Source organism: Lampetra planeri, chromosome 5 (genome assembly GCF_965212315.1).
Source record: "Lampetra planeri chromosome 5, kcLamPlan1.2.h2, whole genome shotgun sequence".
In the NCBI taxonomy this organism is placed as follows: domain Eukaryota; kingdom Metazoa; phylum Chordata; class Hyperoartia; order Petromyzontiformes; family Petromyzontidae; genus Lampetra; species Lampetra planeri.
Genome location: NC_136111.1, coordinates 8,509,153 through 8,527,354, shown reverse-complemented (window position 1 = coordinate 8,527,354; position 18,202 = coordinate 8,509,153). Strand labels below are relative to the sequence as shown.

The following is an 18,202-nucleotide window of genomic DNA, read 5'->3' as shown; positions in this document are numbered from 1 at the left end:
AAAAACCAGTTTAATCACGGGCATCAGCTAACTTGGGATTCAAACCCAAAACCTCAGCAGTGTCAACTCGGTGTCTCTTAGACGTGTTTTACCAAGCCCACACCGCACAAAATGTTCACTAAACTTTAGCAATTATTTGATGATTACAACTACTCATACATTTTTTGCAAACTCACAATTAATCAAATTACTCATGTAACTGTTACAGTACCAGTTCTGAGTAGAACACGCAATACTGACATGTTACAATACAAGCAACGCAACAGAATGTATTGCAATAGAATGTCAATATATTCCTAAATACATTGAGACACCATGAAGGCACTGTACAGAGAAACTTTAAACAAAAGTAATTTCGTAAATATTTCCCATGTTGTGCAATATCATATCCGTGATTTGACAATCAAATCACTAGGGGTGGAGTGTGGATACTTAATCCCAGGGTGTTACACAATGTCAGAATTACCAGGCAATACCAAGGTAGTGCTGTCTCATTTGTATTATTTCTCGTGTCTTAAGTGTCATATGTACAATATTGTTCACTCCACTAGATTATTCAACATTGGAATGTGGTTTGCATAAACAATATTAGTTTCTCACACGCACATTTTAACGCATGTAGAGCGAGAGAATTTGTTTTAATCGACAAAACGATACATCATGGCATGTTTACTACCTAAACATCTCAAACTGTTTACCCTCGCGCCAGTGAGACATAGTTTTTTTAAATAACAATTTAATGAACGTGGGTTGCGAGCGGCAGTGCAATGCTGTACGCGTCAGGCAAATGCAAATGGTGATGGGCCGACCTCACGTGCGTGCATGATGCTACCCCAGCACACGCAAGAAGCTTTGCGCATAAGAGTGGTCTCTGAATTGTGCACTTTAAAACGACATCAATATTGCCCGATACAATGGATGCAACCCCAGAGGCACACAACGGCCACACTGTTGTGTTTATACATTTGCAAGTAAGCCGTTCTCTTAGGGACGTGGCCTCAGATATTTTAGCCATCTATGGCATGCGTTGCCCTTTCAGAAAACGCCGCAGCAGCAGCAACAACAACAACAATGTGAAGGCGCACAAACACCGGGGAGCCTTATCAAAGGGGAGCTATCTTTGCAAGCAGACATTTATCAAAATTGAGACAAGCTCTCAGACGGAAGATAAATCATGCCGGTTGGTCTGCCTCTCACGTCCAGGCTCCGGGAATGTGGAGAGAGTGCCAATGGCTTACTCTGGTATGGACCCGCGAAACGCAACTACTCGGATAACCGCACGCACCATCACTCGCCAACACCATTACTTGTGTGCACCATCACACACACACGCCCCTGCACTGACACGCATCGCTCATCACACACATACTATCACTAGGGACACACCGTGACCCATACAACCCACCATGCACAAATAATATCACTCACACATACACCCCACCAAACACCCACCAGTTTGTGCGTGCATCGTTTCATTGCCGCACCACCCCCTTTATGAACACATAAGTTAATACAGGCTTCCCTTCAAACACACCGCCTTTCATACAGGGACCGGTTCACTCGCACTCCCTGATGAACACACTCATTCATACAGGGGTCCCTACACACACCCCACTTCATTAAAGCAAGCACCCTTTATGCAACAACCTATATGTGCATGCCCATTCATTCAGCACTCTTCTTACACACACACCACACTATTAATTTGACTATTGATGAACCCCTTCACACAGCCCTCATGCAACAGCCTATACATGTACCCATTCATTCATGCACCTCTCAATACACTATACTTTATTCAACGGTTAATACACGAACCCCCTTCAGACACCCCTCAGGTATCAGAATATACATGTATGCACCCACTCATTAGTCAACCATCTCACACACGCCCCTACTCTCTTCGACTATTTATTGAATAAACCCTTCACAAACCCCTCGAGGAGAGCATCCCTTCAATTACACACTTATTTATGCATGCATTAATGCATTTATGTATATCAAATACGATTATGCCTGCTTTCTGTGGACTATGAAAAGGCTTTTGATGCAGTGGATATTAACGCATTCATTCAAACAAATCGATATGGTAATGAACCAACATGGGACATCGACGTTGAGAATATAATTAAAGAAATAAAGGTATAACCAAACGAAAACATTAGCCAGTATAAGATTTGCTTACAATTCATTACAACAACCAACGGAAATGAACTACAGGAGATTATTGAAGGACAAAGATGGCTAAAAAGCTGGGTCCAAAATAAATGAGCAAAACAAAAGTCAAGTACAATAAGTTAGCTCAACCAATGAAAATATTTGTGGGACAACTGAAAAATACACGAGTGTGTATGTATACCTCGGGCAAATACTGAAGGCAAAGTCGAGTTCATTTTATTGGGGCAAACGAGAGCAGGTTAGAGAGCTTCAGGGAAATTTTATTTGAAAATTAAAAGCAACTTACGGATTGCATTAAGTAAGTTTTCAAGCAGTACATATGACCTACCATGAAATGAAATTAATTGGAAACATTGAGCAAAGTAGTGGGTTTCGGCAGGACAAGATGATGGCTGGTGATCGAAATTTATAGAGTAGCAAGCCAAAGGACAAAACACCCCCCCCCCCCCCAAGATATCCAACACCGTGATGCCCTCATCCAGCAGTGAATATATTATGGGCCAATGATTATGCATGCACCCCCATGATGCACGCATCTCCACCCACACATGCACCCCTGCAGACAAGCCCCCCTTTTCACATACCCCTTCATCCAACACCCCCCTCACTTCAGCCAGGGATGAGTGGTGGGGCCCAGATAACACATATGGCATTCAGGCAGTAAAAAGGGGCATTTGGGCCACACATCATGTATTGATTTGTACTTTGTTAAACCAACTTTATCTAAAACACAACATGCCCGGGAGCACCTGCTCCTTCTTACAACGCACACACTCGTGATCCCACAGCTATTTTAAGACGCTACCGCAATAAAAACCTAACAGCCCTTGCCTATTTACAGAACGCTTACCCATAATTAGTAACCAGGTGTGAGTTCACACAGGTGATGCTAATTCAGTGCTCACCAGGGACAATACAGAGAGACGCTTTACGACCCGCAATGCAGCGAATAAGTGAAACAGAGGGGTGGGATAGTTTACAGCCATTCTATCACTTGAAGTCATAAAAACTACACAAACAGCATGCTAACAAAAGCAGGCACTTGGCATAACAAAGGACTTGAGATGCACGTTAAATGACTGTCCTAATCAACCATGGCAATGACATTTAAGTGGTAACGAAAACGGACCGGACCATTAGGTGGAAAATGACGATGTCTGTTATTTATCCGAGAAGCCTCTCAGTCTAAAATCTCTTTTACAGGCAGGTCCTGCATTGTTACGTTAAGTTGACCGCTTTCTAAAGGCACGTTTTAACAATTAATGTTTAGATATCGAAAACACTTTAACACTATTAATCACATTAATATACCACCGTATCAGCCAAAACACTACGGACGTGCCCCACTTGGTCAGAGAGACATCGGCACACTTTCACCAAAAATCTGACGAAAATGTACATTTGTTATGTTGATAATCCAGCCAAGGATCTGCAGTAAACTAATGTACTGTACTTGTATGTGCAAAACCTCCTCCCCTAAGTAGACTTTTATTGACAAAAAAACCTTTACATTAGCAGACCATCGTGCAACTGGGTGCATTTGTAGGCGACAGACAACCAACTAAAACCAAAATCAAGACACCCAAGTATATTTAAAGGGAACATTAATCAGTTACAGGAGCGAACAACGCAACGGGTGGCAATAACAACGGCTCTGTTGAAAAACAGATGCACTGCTGTGCCATGTTGTGGCCTGCCCTCAAATGTGCAATGTGGATGCATTTCAATTGTAATTCCTTCATTGAAATGTATATATTTGCAGTGTTCTCGCCACACGCAACAACACGCATCAACCCCCACCCCCCGTGATGCCCCCTGGATGGGGCACTGGTAAAGTATCAGAGAAGTGGTGACACGCATGCAAAGACCCCCGTATAACCTTAACAGACTGTTGGGGCAAGTGCTGTTGGCGAGCACTTAAGGCCAGCACGGCACACGAGGGGGTGAGTGGCCAGAACCACGCCCAACCGCCTTTGTCTCCCCAGAGGCGATGTTCACACCACACCAAGTACTAATTTGAAGCTGAGTCGACCTAGGGGAGGCCCGGGACCAGTTCAGATAATCGTCACTGTGTTGGCCGTGAGCGGGAATCTAACTCGGGTAGGCCGGGTTAGTAGAGCAGCGCGCTAACCGCTACACCACCGCTCCCCACTCATACCCATGCACACACACACACACCACTTTCCAGCAACAGCACAAGATGGCCTGAGAATTGTTTACCGCAACCAATATTTCATGAAAATACAGCAAATATAATGAACCAACGTGAATGTAGTTAAAAATGCACAAAGCCATTTCAGCTCACCGTTACAAATACAAAATGAACACAGCAGGGATTAATCCGGATTGGTAAATGCTAGGGGTGGGCACGACACATTGATCGCTATCAATACGTACGCCCACAATGCGAGCGTGCATCGAATGGCATGTGTTAGAATCATTCTTTTTCAATCCTTCAAACATAACGCGGTTCTGAATCTTTTCACGCACGAGACATGTTCAATATACAAAAACATGTTTTTTCTTAAATTCAAATGAGCACTGGGTGGCGTATATCACTTAGTAAAAAAATAAATGTTGACTATGGCTCCTGTCTGTATTTGTTTCTCCACATCATAAAAATTTAAGTATTTATTTACACATCCCATTGATGGCTTAAGTGCCATCCGGATGTTCTATTATAAGCAAGATCGTGAGCTGCAATAGGCATATAACAAGTTGGGCCCCTTTGTAAGAGGATGCATTGCCACAAATGAAGCCAATTATTTATTAATTTACAACCGTGGTTGACGTAGCACCCACCTCTGGTGGCTGCAGGGTTTACATGAACCAAATATGTACAATATATAATTATCGGTCATGATTAGTCCACTGCTGGATGAAGTTGTCGCCATATCTGACAGTTGTACAATACAACAACCCAGTAAGCGCCTGGAGATGAGTTAATCATTTCTCATTCCATCTCTGCAATGGATACCCATTTGGTGCACAGATTCGCACATCTTGTAAGCCAAAGCATGCACGACATAAACAACTCATACACCTACCGTTCTTACGCATACAATTCGATGCACGTAACGCATGAGCACATTAACCAATTGTAATCAATGAAGTTACAAGAATACTGAAAAATGTGCATCACAGGTGCTCAGAGCAGTGCAATTTTAAATACTGGCAGTGGCACGCCTTCACCCGTTCAGCCAAGAGGAGTTTTATCCTCAGCTTGAGGGCCCAGCAATGAGGAACTCGCTGTGGCCAAAAAATCCCTCTGGGTCAAAGCGAATTGTATTTTCTCTGTGATCTGCTGAAATTCCATAGCACTGTTGCCAGAGGTGGAAGCGCCACCGCTACTGGGTTTCCAATTCACGTATTTCTTCGAATAAGTGTAGTTGATTTGAATAAGAGTTACTTTGAGAATAGATATAACTGGATGAGTATTTATACTTCATAACAAAAATATATCTTGCTTTGTGTTGTATGTTGAACCTCTTTCACACCGTACATAGCCAACTGCGCTAATCGGAGGTGTGGAAGCGAATAAATGCATTCTGGACATAGTAAATAGGTCTTAAGTCAATATGAGCTACACGGGATGGATTCCATCCAATTACAGCTATAACCGGGAGGTTACTGTAAAAACACCGCACAAATCACGGCACACACCGCCAACTGTGCTTTGAAAAACAGTAACATTTCCTCAACTTATGAAAATAAAAACAGGCAATTTGGATTCAAATAAGCAGTTATTTATCCTACTTCTTAATGGATACCCAGCATGTAAAAGCACTATCAAGAGATCCAGTCACTCCCACTGCACTGGCAAACAGTGAGAGAGACTCTGGCGAGGAGCTCTCCACGACAAATAAATGCACATCACGCAATAGTGATGCTCAGGGAACAATATTCACAGAACAGGCGACGGCCACTCTCGCACAGAGGTGAAATTCACGTGGCATCCTCCTGCTGTCCCAAGGCACCGAGTGTGCAGTACGTACATTTGCACAAACATTCTACGAACTGTTTGTGACTCCCTGAACACTGGATTTGACCAGTGAGTCTAATGTTATGAGGTTATAAGTGCTATAATGAAGAATGTTTTAGTTAAACTCATTTGCATGTAGATCCGACGGAGTGGTACTGCGGTCAAAGCACTCAATTCGCATTCAGAATGCAGAGTTTTTATTTTGGTTGTGAGCCAACTTAGTCCATCATCCTTCAGAGGTTGATAAAAAAAAAACAACCACCACTTTGGGGGAACAGTGCGGATGGCCATCTACCCAGAAATGCCTCGCCGAGTCTCAAGACATTTTCAGGCGGGTCCTGCATTGGTGAGTTTTTAAACTGAACGTAGACCATTAACAATTTGTTTCGCATGTGGGAGGAAGCAATACTCAGAGAAAAAAAAACATTCATACGAGGGACTCGATACTGCCATATTCTGTCTAGCTTCCAAATCCACACCTTAAGCAATTGGAAAGCCCAGGGCCACCTATTCAAGAAACAACGAGGAAAAATTATGTTTTGCTTCTGGCATGACCACATGGGGATTATTGAAGTTGAGTTGGTCATAGGCTAATCCTAACGTAAGGCCGATCTCAGCCATGGAAATGTGGAATTTTCATAAATCGCTCAGGGCCATGATTGCAAATGAGCACTGCCCCATCTTGCAATTGAGCATGGAGATACTGACTTTCGTGATGTCTGAAGATTCCAATGCTTGCATAGTTTTGCTTTTTCAAAAATAAATTTTGACAACTTAATCATGCCACTGGTTATCCCAGGCGTTTTCACAGCTCCCTTGCCAAAACATTGCGGTGAGAAAAAAAAGTGTTTAAAATACCTCCCCGTCGGTATCACTGTACAACGACCTTTCTTGTCTACATTATGCGACGCATTATACTGTGAGAACCGATTTGAACGCTTACAGCGAAACCGCATGTTTCTACAAAGCAGCGTCAATATTAGTCCGCTGGTGAACGCGCGCCAAGTTCGTACCACCAAAGAACGGGCGCAATCAGATGTTTTGCATAAGCTGTGCAAAATTCAGAGGGCATGAGTTGGATTCGTATTCATTCATGAAGGCACTGTAAACCACGAGAAACAAGGAGCAGCCAACAACCGAAGAAGGTGAACGTTGCACTGGGGAGCAGAGAAGGCAGTTTAGTGGACAGAGCACACGAGCCAAACAAATTCTAGACCTGCCTCTAACCAACCAGCCACAATCACTTTTACTTCTCATCAACCAGCCACTATTTGCGACCCTTGCACTGGCCTTAAAGAACCAACCAAACAACCATTTGTACAACCCCTAATCATATTCAACCACCCGTATAGATAATTGTCCTAGACCTCACACTGGCCCTAACTCTAACAAACTAGCCAAGACAATCATTAGTCCAAGTCCTAACCCGAATCACCTAGCCGCCCAGCTATTTGTAATAGCCCTTACAATGACCATAACTAACAAGCCGTTAGTATAAGTCCAAACCCAAACAAACTAATCTTAATTTTAGAACTTTCGTGACTGCAGGAATTATTATTTGGTTCTTTCGGTTAAGTCACGTCTAAAGATAAAATAATAAATTAAATTAAATAATAGAATACGTTTCGATTGCAACACAAGCAATCATCATCAGGTATAATGAAATAGCGACATAAAATCTAACCAGAAAACTATAGACAGACATATTAGCAGACATATCACCAAGATACATAGAGAGAGCAACACAGGTAACAGAGAGAGGTGATCGTCTCTGTGGGGTGGCCTTAAATAGACAGAGGAGGGCGGACGCAGAGAGAGGGAGGGGGGTTAGAGAAAAAATTAGCATATCGTTTTGTTGTCCACTCATTGATATGCTAATTTTTTCTCTAACCCCCGTCCCTCTCTCTGCGTCCGCCCTCCTCTGTCTATTTAAGGCCACCCCACAGAGACGATCACCTCTCTCTGTTACCTGTGTTGCTCTCTCTATGTATCTTGGTGATATCTGTCTGCTAATATGTCTGTCTATAGTTTTCTGGTTAGATTTTATGTCGCTATTTCATTATACCTGATGATGATTGCTTGTGTTGCAATCGAAACGTCGTATTCTATTATTTAATTTAATATTTTATCTTTAGACGTGACTTAACCGAAAGAACCAAATAATAACCAAACAAACTAGACAACAATCTCCTAAAACGAACCCTCACCGTGGCCAAAAAACTCAAGTTCGGCGTTTGTCAGGGCCCATTTTTCTCTTTTTGTGCACTCCTTCAGTCTTGGGTTGTTCACGGGCCAAGCGGCCACACCAAGTCGGCGTCGGGGCTGGGGACCAGCTGCGGGGCCACACGCTAAACCAAAGCTTCACCCTAAACCCACCCGTGACAAAAGACAAAACAAAAACGAGCCGAGACTGCCGCTTCATCCTCCTCGTTGAATTAATGAAGGCGGTGGTGAACAATAAAGAGAAACCGTGGCCTCGTCTCTTCTTCGTAGCCCCCGGCTCAATTCTTACTGCCTCTCACTTTCCCAGTTTCTCCTCCTCTGTGCGCATACTAATCCACGAGTCCATCTTACGTGAAGTAAACCGGTTTAGTAAGAGTCGAACTCTGTAAACTGTTGATGCAAAACCAGTTTACAACGGTTTAATCCTGAAGTTAAGGAGACTGTTAGCCAAATTTAAAGTATAGTTAAAATTGTGCCGAAACAGTTTCATTGAATAGAAGTATATGCTTATTCATTTCATCAACTTAGAAATGCATGTTACTGCTACAGTTCGTAGTTCTGAAATGGTGTACATGCACATTAGGCAGACGAGATGCAATGGTATGTACTGTATGGACGCGATCGTAACTGAGGGACGAATGTAAATAAATAATTTTCTAAAAGAGCTATGGAGCCGAAATTTGGAATAACGTTGAGCCAAAATTTTGGACTTTACACTTATCACTTGAACAATCTGAAAAACAAATTTCAAATTACTCCTCACAAAAAACACAACAATCGATCAACTCTCACGTTGGTTGATTTCACTCATAGGGCAGGGGGTCAAGCCCAAAGTTCTAAAATACTTACGCTTGGCGCTAAACGTACAAATACACGACCCTCATCAACAATGAACCAAGTAATCCACCTCCCGTGGAGTGTGACGCTAAAGCCGATCGAGAGAAGGCAATCTCGGTTGCAGTGGGCATTGCGATCATATAATGATTATTAAAGTGATGACGGCGAAGGTGAGCGAGGACGCTGATGAGGATGTTCATGATGCTGATCAAGATGATGACTGTTATGATGTTGGGGACTACGTGATGCTCCATAGTACAATCGTGACATAGGCCTCACGGCTGTATTGGGCGCTGCCTGGCCAAGCCAACAAGGAGCAGAGGAGCATTCTCACCACATTGAGACGGCGATGATGATGATGGTGGTGACAATGTTGGCCGTTAAAATGATCATCGTTGTGTTAGTGATGGTTATGCGAGTTATATTTATTGCGATTACGATGGTTACGATGTTGGTGACGGCATTGATGGGAATGACGATGGTGATGACAATGATGTGGACATGATGCTGATGACCATAATGTACAACCATGATAAGAAGTGACGGCGACTTCATGGTGCTGATGGCTATTTTAGTGACGGCGATAAAGCTGTGATTATGATGATGGTGCTGCTGCGGATCTTTGTGATGATAATGCCGATGACAGTCCCGTTGGCAACTGTGGTCATTGTGAAGATGATGTTTCCCACCATCACCACCACCACCACCACACATCGCTTCTGAACAAATCCCATCATCATCCCCCATGCTGCTCACACAGGACTAGAGAGACAAATCCCAACCAACAGACCTGCGAGGACAAAGACGACTACCTCCTCCTCCCGCTCCATGCCCGACTCACAACAACAACAACACGACGACACCAACAAAGATGACGATGATCATAAGAAAGAAGAGGTGAAGGTATCCTCATCCTCCCGCCATCACCCGCACCACCACCACCCCCCACCCCACCACCACCACCGGGGTGCACGGAGCCGCCGCCGACGCCGCCGTGAAAACAACCCTCGCGGCCAGCAGCGGCGCACGGCGAGCGGAGAGACGAGAGCGACGAGGAGGTGGTTGGGGAACGAACGGTCGGGTGTAGGAGAGGGGACGACGTGGTGCGGCCAGGAGGAGCAGAGAGAAGAGCGGCACACTCACAGGCGTCAGGGCTGCCGGAGCGACGCGGGGGCGGACATCGCGAGCGCCGCGCTTCTTCTCTCGGGGCGCCCGCGCGAACAATGGCGCGGTCTCCACGTCGGGGTCACGGGTCACGCCACGCCCCCCCTTCGCCCCACTCCTCCCCCGTCGCCCCGCCCCTCCCCGCTCACCAGCTCTAGTCCCCGCCCTTTCCTGCTCTAGCCCCGCCCCTTCCTGCTCTAGCCCCGCCCTCGCCGCCAGCAGACCACGCCCCCTCTCCACGTGGGACCCCTACCTATTATTTCAAATGAACATACCGTACCTAAATCTTGACTCAAAAGCTTTCGTGACTGCAGGGATTAATATTCCTTGGGTCTTTCGGTAAAGACACGTATATAGAAGAAAAATAATTATTATTTTGTTATTATTAAGACCCAAGGAATACGTACCGTACCTATTTGTTCTGCAATTGTTTATTAGGAGTTTTTATTCTGGCACAGGGTAAAACCCATACTTGTCAACCCATACGGTTCACCCGTATTCTTGTACAGGGAAATTTAGTTTACAGGTCCATACGGCGTACAGTCGTTTCAATACAGGCAAACAAATGTATATTTGGTTGTTTCTCCATCGTGATGGGACTTTGTTGGATGAACGTTGAGATTTATAAGAGCACGGGGTGACGAATAAGGTCCGAATTGGTCTGTAATAAGGTAGGCACTGATAAGGGGTTGACAGGTATGGAAACCCGTTGGGCGATAAATGCTCATTTTGGATAGGGAATTGGTTATCCCACAGAAGCCTGGCTACAGCAAAAAAAAACTATCAATAAGCAAATACTGTAGACATTGTCAGGTCCGAATTACAAGGTCGTGCATCATCATGGTACAACATAAATATACAAGATTCATAGAACACATCACATACAATGAGGATAACCTAAAGGCTGCTAAGCAGGTCCAAAATCGAATTAAAGTAGGACAAGGATGGTAAGAATCTTGATTTGAAGCTTTCGTGACTGCAGGAATCCATACTCTTTGGTTCTTTCGGTAAAGTCACGTAGTTAGAAATAAAATACAACCAATCACGACGTTTCGATCGCAACACAAGCGGTCGTCATCAGCCTTTGCCTGATAACGAGTAAGGATGGTAAGGTTTTAATCACAAACATGTTCGCTGGGTGATTCCAGAGATCTGGGGCCGTTACACGGATGGAATTTAAACCTAGTTTGCTACTCACTTTGGTGATGCTGCTGCGTTGGCAGTGGTGCACCAGCAATATAAAGGGGCAAACTCAACAAAGTTGTCAACGACAGTGGCCTTAAAGGAGAAACTATATCATAGGCGACGATTCGGGCAATGTAAAAGCTATGATGAATGGCCCTTACCCTCTGAAGGCAGTGTTATTGACGGACGTGTCGAGTTCTTTATTTCAAAACAATAATTGGCGTCGTGGATAATTTAAACAAAAGGTCCGATATCTTAAATAGAGAATCCTTGGCTTGCCGTTCATCAGCACTAATTCAAGCAAGTTTGTTTGTCTTGAAACAATGCTACTGAAATTATGCACTCTTGCAAGGCCGAGGGGTGGATGGGTTATGCAAGACGTACAATACTATCTACTGTATATCTATTCGCTTCGTTTCTTTATTTTAGTTTGGCATTTGTCAATTTAGTGACCCAGAACACTATTGGAAATGAGACTCTCCCCGTCTCTCGACTTCTCACCCGATTAAACAAAACGCATGTGATATTGTCTGCTTATCTAGTTGGTTTAAAAGCTCCGTCTCCTCTCTCCCGAGCCCTGGCCACCTGCGTCTCGCCACGACCCCCACCACCTCGCATCTTCCCGGAGGAGCTTCCACCCCCCACCACCCTGAAACCAGCCCCAACACCTCCCTTGCCTCTTGTCAAATTATCTGGCGATTCTGCGTTGGCTGTCGTGCACGAGCGCAAATAACAAAATATAGTCATCCATACTCTTAGTTCTTTCGGTAAAGTCACGTAGGTAAAAAATGAAATTAAAATTAAATTTTTTAAATTTCATTTTTTACCTACGTAGGTAAAAAATTTAATTAAAATAATTTTTTTTCATTTTTTACCTACGTGACTTTACCGAAAGAACTAAGAGTATGAATCCTTGCAGTCACGAAAGCTTCAAATCTAGAATTATAGTCATCCAATACATTCGTCAATAAAACTGCCTTAAAGTAACATGAAATAGGCGACGTATCATGCAGCGATCATTATTCAGAGCACCGAGGGCTCTTCTCCCTTGGCCACGTGCAGTGAAATGTGGCCCTTGCGCGAAACGTCGCCTGTTATAGACTTTGTTGAGTTTTTGTTTGCCTCTTGTCGTGTACCTCAGTGGGCTTTGTCTGGTGGGATACGGATGGTTTATTTTTATGTGTTTGGGTGATTTATTTACCTTTCTTGCACTTTGCACTCCTATCATGTTTTTGTATTGTTTGTTGTTGTAAAGTTCTTACCCGCCCCGACTGGACATCTGTGAAAAAGAGCTTTATAGCTCATCAGATTCCTCCAGTATAAATACATATTCTGATATGAATCCATCGATTTACGTCGATTGCGTTCATGATACGTGTATTGAAGATTTTACGAGCCGGAATGAATTCCCCTCTCCACGTTTCGATGAGAAAATGTTAGGAATTGCGACTCTAAACTCATCTTGTGAATCTTTACACTCCATAGTGGTGTTGTGTATCTTTTGAATACGCAATTTTGTGAATCCGTTTAATGCAGTTAGACTATGTACCAGTATCGTTGATGATATATAATTCATAGCGGTGTAAAACTATAGCATCTATAGTTGATATGGAAATCATACCTTAAGACGGACTCTTAAAATATATACCGGAGTGCAAGCATATTGTTAAAATTAAGTTTAATGATTAATCAGTCCATCATTGCTCACACTACCGAGTATAACAAATTTTGGCCTGAACAAGTCCATCAATTGTCACGATTGATGGCCGCAATTAAATTTACAGAGGGCATCGATTTCCACTTTACAATTCGTTGTGGCCATAAACCAACGAATCTAGAATAACTCGAACTCACCTCGCTCGACGAGCGCAATCGTGATCTTAACGATTTATAATAACGAATCGATTAATCGATATATCTAATCGATGAATCGATTCGCATTCCCGGATCCTCCCACTTCTGGCTCTCGACCACACTGCCCTCTTCAGGGAATCACTTCCGGCCCCCACTCTTGACACCCCCCCCTCCCCCATTTATCTATTACCCCAGAACTACTTCCGGCCCCCACCCTCCCCACTGACCAAGCCCCCCCTCTTGATCCAATTTCCGACCCCCTCCATTTATCTATTCCCCCGATCCTACTTCCGGCCCCTACTCTTCATCCCCCCCCCTACATTTATCTATTCCCCGGTCCTACTTCCGGCCCCTACTCTTCATCCCCCCCCCCTACATTTATCTATTCCCCCGATCCTACTTCCGGCCCCTACTCTTCATCCCCCCCCCTACATTTATCTATTCCCCGGTCCTACTTCCGGCCCCTACTCTTCATCCCCCCCCCCCCCCCCCTACATTTATCTATTCCCCGGTCCTACTTCCGGCCCCTACTCTTTATCCCCCCCCCCTCCATTTATCTAATCCCCCGATCTTACTTCCGGCCCCTACTCTTCGTCCCCCCCCCCCCCACCAATTTATCTATTCCCCCGGTCCTACTTCCGGCCCCCCACCCTCCCCACTGACCAAGCCCCCCTCTTGATCCAATTTCTGACCCCCCCCCCCACCCCCAGGGGTTGAGCGCGAGACCGGAAATGACCGTTGGCCAGATAAAAAGCGCGGGAAAATCGAAATCCGTTTTCGTTACCGCTGAGGCGATCAGCAGCGGCCTCTGGCGGTCACAAATTGACACAGAAAATTAGTCAGGGTTGCCTTAACTCCCCCTCTCCTCTCCAAAGAAACAAACCTTTGTCGTGGATAATATTTGGTCGCGAAAGCCCACGTCGTTAAACTAACACCACCGGCACTCACTGTTGGAATAACGTCGAATTGTAGCGTACACATCAACAAAGGCCTCACTTGAAGGAGGGTCTTGTTTGGGATCATTCGGTTAAATTCCATTAATTAAGCGTTTGGCTGCATGTGGGAGGAAAACCTGATTAATGTACCCGGAAAAAAAAACCCAACACTCGTTTTAAAGCAGCCGAACTCACAGCGCTGCACAGACGGATTCAACAATCCGTTGCTGTTCCAAGCTACTCCCCAAAGCCTCCGGCACTTGATTTTAAGATTTATTTCGCACGTGGAAGACGAGGATATCTTGGGGGGGGGGGGTCCCAATGACATATGAGGAGGGGAAAACTAAAGCATTGACATAGCATGGCACATATATATATATTTTAGGTTCGGTAAAGTCACGTAGGTTAAAAATAAATAATAAATATTAACAATAATAGAAATAATAATATAAATAAAATAACTCATACTAATTTCTATTATTATTTCTATTATTTTTATTATTAATTTTTATTATTTATTTTTCCCTACGTGACTTTACCGCAAAAACCTAAGAGTATGAATCCTTGCAATCTAGAAACGTATATATTTGTTTAGCTATTTAACTTTGTTTAACAGGTAAAGCCCACTGAGCTATTGCTCTTTTTTCAGAAGCCATCTGGCCACAATTGGGAGCTCAACGAAGTGGCTTATCATCATGTGGAAATTTATAGCGCGCAAATTACGCAAACGCGTGATCTCGATTCTAGATGTGGAGAGGAAAAACCGAGGACCCAGAGAAAACTCTACGCGACCACGTGGAGAGATGAGAGACACACAAACTCCAAATATACAACAAACCAGTCAACCCCTTGTCAGTGCCCCCCTACCTTACACCAGAACAATTCAGACCTTATTGGTCTTGGTCTAGATTTGAAGTGTTCGTGACTGCAGGAATCCATACAACTTGGTTATTTCGGTAAAGTCACGGAGGTATCGTATACATCTCAACGTCCCATCACAAAGGAGAAACACAAATATACAAAATGTGTTTTTTTGCCGGTATTGAAACGGCCGTACACCGTACGGACCTGAAAACTAAATTTCCCTGTACAAGAATACAGGTAAATTGTATGGGTTGACAGGTATGTGTTAGGGTCGCGATCGAAAGGCACGACCTCCTGCATACCAGGCGAGGTAGTTCACATCTTGCCTGGCAAAGTCTGCAGGCTACCAGCTATAACTGGCTGTGGGAGGCATGGTTTCCTCACTGGCATGCAGGCTGAGAGTCAAGTACAACAGCAATGGTTTAGAGAAGAAGTAAACATCGATAGAACAACTAAAACATTTAATTCGTACACTGGGTATTTTCCCAACCAGGTGGGGTCTGGCTTTGCCGGTCCTCTGCAGGAATACAAAAATGTAAACGCATTTTGACATGTGGTGAATTCAACGACATGAGCTACAGAAAGAAAATTTGAAATCTGTGGATTTCACACCTGATGATGATTGCTTGTGTTGCAGTCGAAACGTCGTGATATTTTTTATTGTTTTATATTTATTTAATTTAATTATTTCCCTTCTACGTGACTTTACCGAAAGAACCAAGAATATGAACCCCAATGAAGCTGATGAGAAGGGCTATCGGCTGAGGCAGAAACTGTTCAGATTATATAACTTACCCAAAACGTATTCAAATACAGGGGATTTTGAGTCGACTACGTTCATTTTAGTTTTATCTTAGATTTATAATAAGATCAATTACTATATTTAGATTGTATGAATAAAAAAAAGCATACTGAATTATAAACGCATTCGAGGACGAGGGTGGAATGTGTAAATATTTGTCCTGGTCTTAAATAGACATTTTTCCAAAGAAGTATTTTATCGATCCAATCGATTTCCCACACTTTTAAAAAAGACAAACAAACAGCAAGTTCATCTTCTTGGTTCTTTCGGTAAAGTCACGTAGAATGGAAATAATAAAATAATAAAAATAAAACACAATAAAATAATTCTCACGACGTTTCGGCCACAACGCTAGTAGCCGTCCTCAGGTGGAGAACAGAAAAAAAACCCCGACAGCCCAGATTTCTGAAGCTGAACAACATACAATTACTGAGTAAAATAATGTAGTTTTTGTTAATTAAAGTCCCATCTATGATGTAGTAATAGGTTTTTACCCTTTTATCTGGCACCAAAACTGACACCTTTATACAAGGGATCATGTTTGCAATAACCACAACACAAGCAGTCAAAATGCAAACAAAAAGAGACAACTCTGATAATGATATCATATTTGGTGCCAGATAAAAAGGAGGTCCCAATGTAAATCCCATCTATGTTCTCCATCTTCTGAGAGCCCTTCAATGTCCCCATGAGCCCCACCAGATGGCGATCTGGCGCTTCCATACACTCAGTCGTGGGGCAATTGTCACGCATTTGTTTTTAAAGCGACTTAAAAATGTTGGCCATACAAGAAAACTCAACGCGTTCGAAAGTAACACTGCCTTAATTGTACAAGTATAACAAAGGCGACGTTTCGGGTAGTGGCTCTTCCTCATACAGCATTGAACTATGGAGGGCCATTTGCTTACACGAAAACTTAAAGGAACATTTGAAACGCATGTGAAATATTCTTAGGTTTTTTCGGTAAAGTCACGTAGGTAAAACATTAAAATTAATGAAAGTAAAATCAAATAAAAATCACGACGTTTCGGAGGCAACACACGGAGACTTGTGTTGCCTCCGAAACGTCGTGATTTTTATTTTATTTTACTTTCATTAATTTTAATGTTTTACCTACGTGACATTACCGAAAAAACATAAGAATATGAATCCTTGCAGTCACGAAAGCTTCAAATCTAGAAGCATGTGAAATAATTTCAGAAGTTAAAAACGATGGGCGACGTTAACAACGCCATGTGTGACCCGTCTCTGGAGGGTTACCTCAAGCAGTCGAAAGGTTGATTACTTGGTAACGTTACTAAAATAGTCGGTATTTGAAAATTAATCAATTGGAATTGCATGTAACATCTTTGTCCCGATGTCTTGGGTCAATTTAAATTTCACAAATAAAATAGCCGTGTTATACTAAAGATTTTTTTATCGTTATATGTGCCAAATGGTTACTGCAGTGACATTTAGACTTGGGTTTTTTTGTAGAATAAACTCGATATGCTGACTCCATCACTTCCCCCCAGCCGGCTGGTGGAAAACGGTACAAAAAATATTTTGTCTTTTTGAATGCCATTCTCTCGTATGCGTGAGGTTTTCTCCTCGTACACTAGGTTGTACCCAATAATCTGACCGTGGAGTATGATGAGATGATAAGTTGAACGTTCGGAATATAACCTGTGGCAAGAAAGAGGTTTAGATGTGATTAGGGGGACTGGTTTAATTGGTTGGGCACGTGTGCAGGTTGAAGGCGGTTAAGCAAGTTGGCAATTTGTAATTTTGAATTAGGACGTGTCAGGAAAGTGCTGTAGATATAATCTGGAAGATGAACTTGTGTTAGGTGGGGTACGCGTATCCAGGATGAGGCGAGGAGGTTAAAGAGACGGGCACTGGAGTGGTAACCTGAGGTCGGCAACCAAGGGGAAGAGCGAACGAGAAAATAAAAAGTGGTCCTTGGAATTCTAGATTTGAAGTTTTTGTGGTCCTTGGAAGTCGAGTGTCAACTCCGCCACAACCTAATGGCTCTGGCAGAATAAAGAAAGCAAGCAATGGCGAGATGTGGTGGCCTCAGCGGCAGTGTCCTAATGACACCTTAAGGCGACTCGACGAGGAGTTTGGCCAGATAGCTCACGACTCGCGAGGCCGAAACCGTGACAATTCATCGATTCACGGGGAGGGGAAATCGATACA

The 18,202-nt window shown here is 43.5% G+C and overlaps 1 protein-coding gene across 3 annotated transcripts in view; it reads right to left on the bottom strand.

The window, feature by feature from the left end:
• Positions 1-10,472, bottom strand: part of LOC144718790 (fibroblast growth factor receptor substrate 2-like) — a 34,810-nt gene extending 24,338 nt beyond the window's left edge. For 2 of the 3 annotated variants that reach the window (XM_078594330.1, XM_078594331.1), the window contains exon 1: positions 10,364-10,472. The gene's annotated coding sequence lies outside the window, so the exon portion shown is untranslated. Of the gene's footprint in view, positions 1-10,295 lie in introns of all 3 variants that reach the window. The other variant, XM_078594332.1, reaches the window with a different exon arrangement.
• Positions 10,473-18,202: the final 7,730 nt, after the last annotated feature.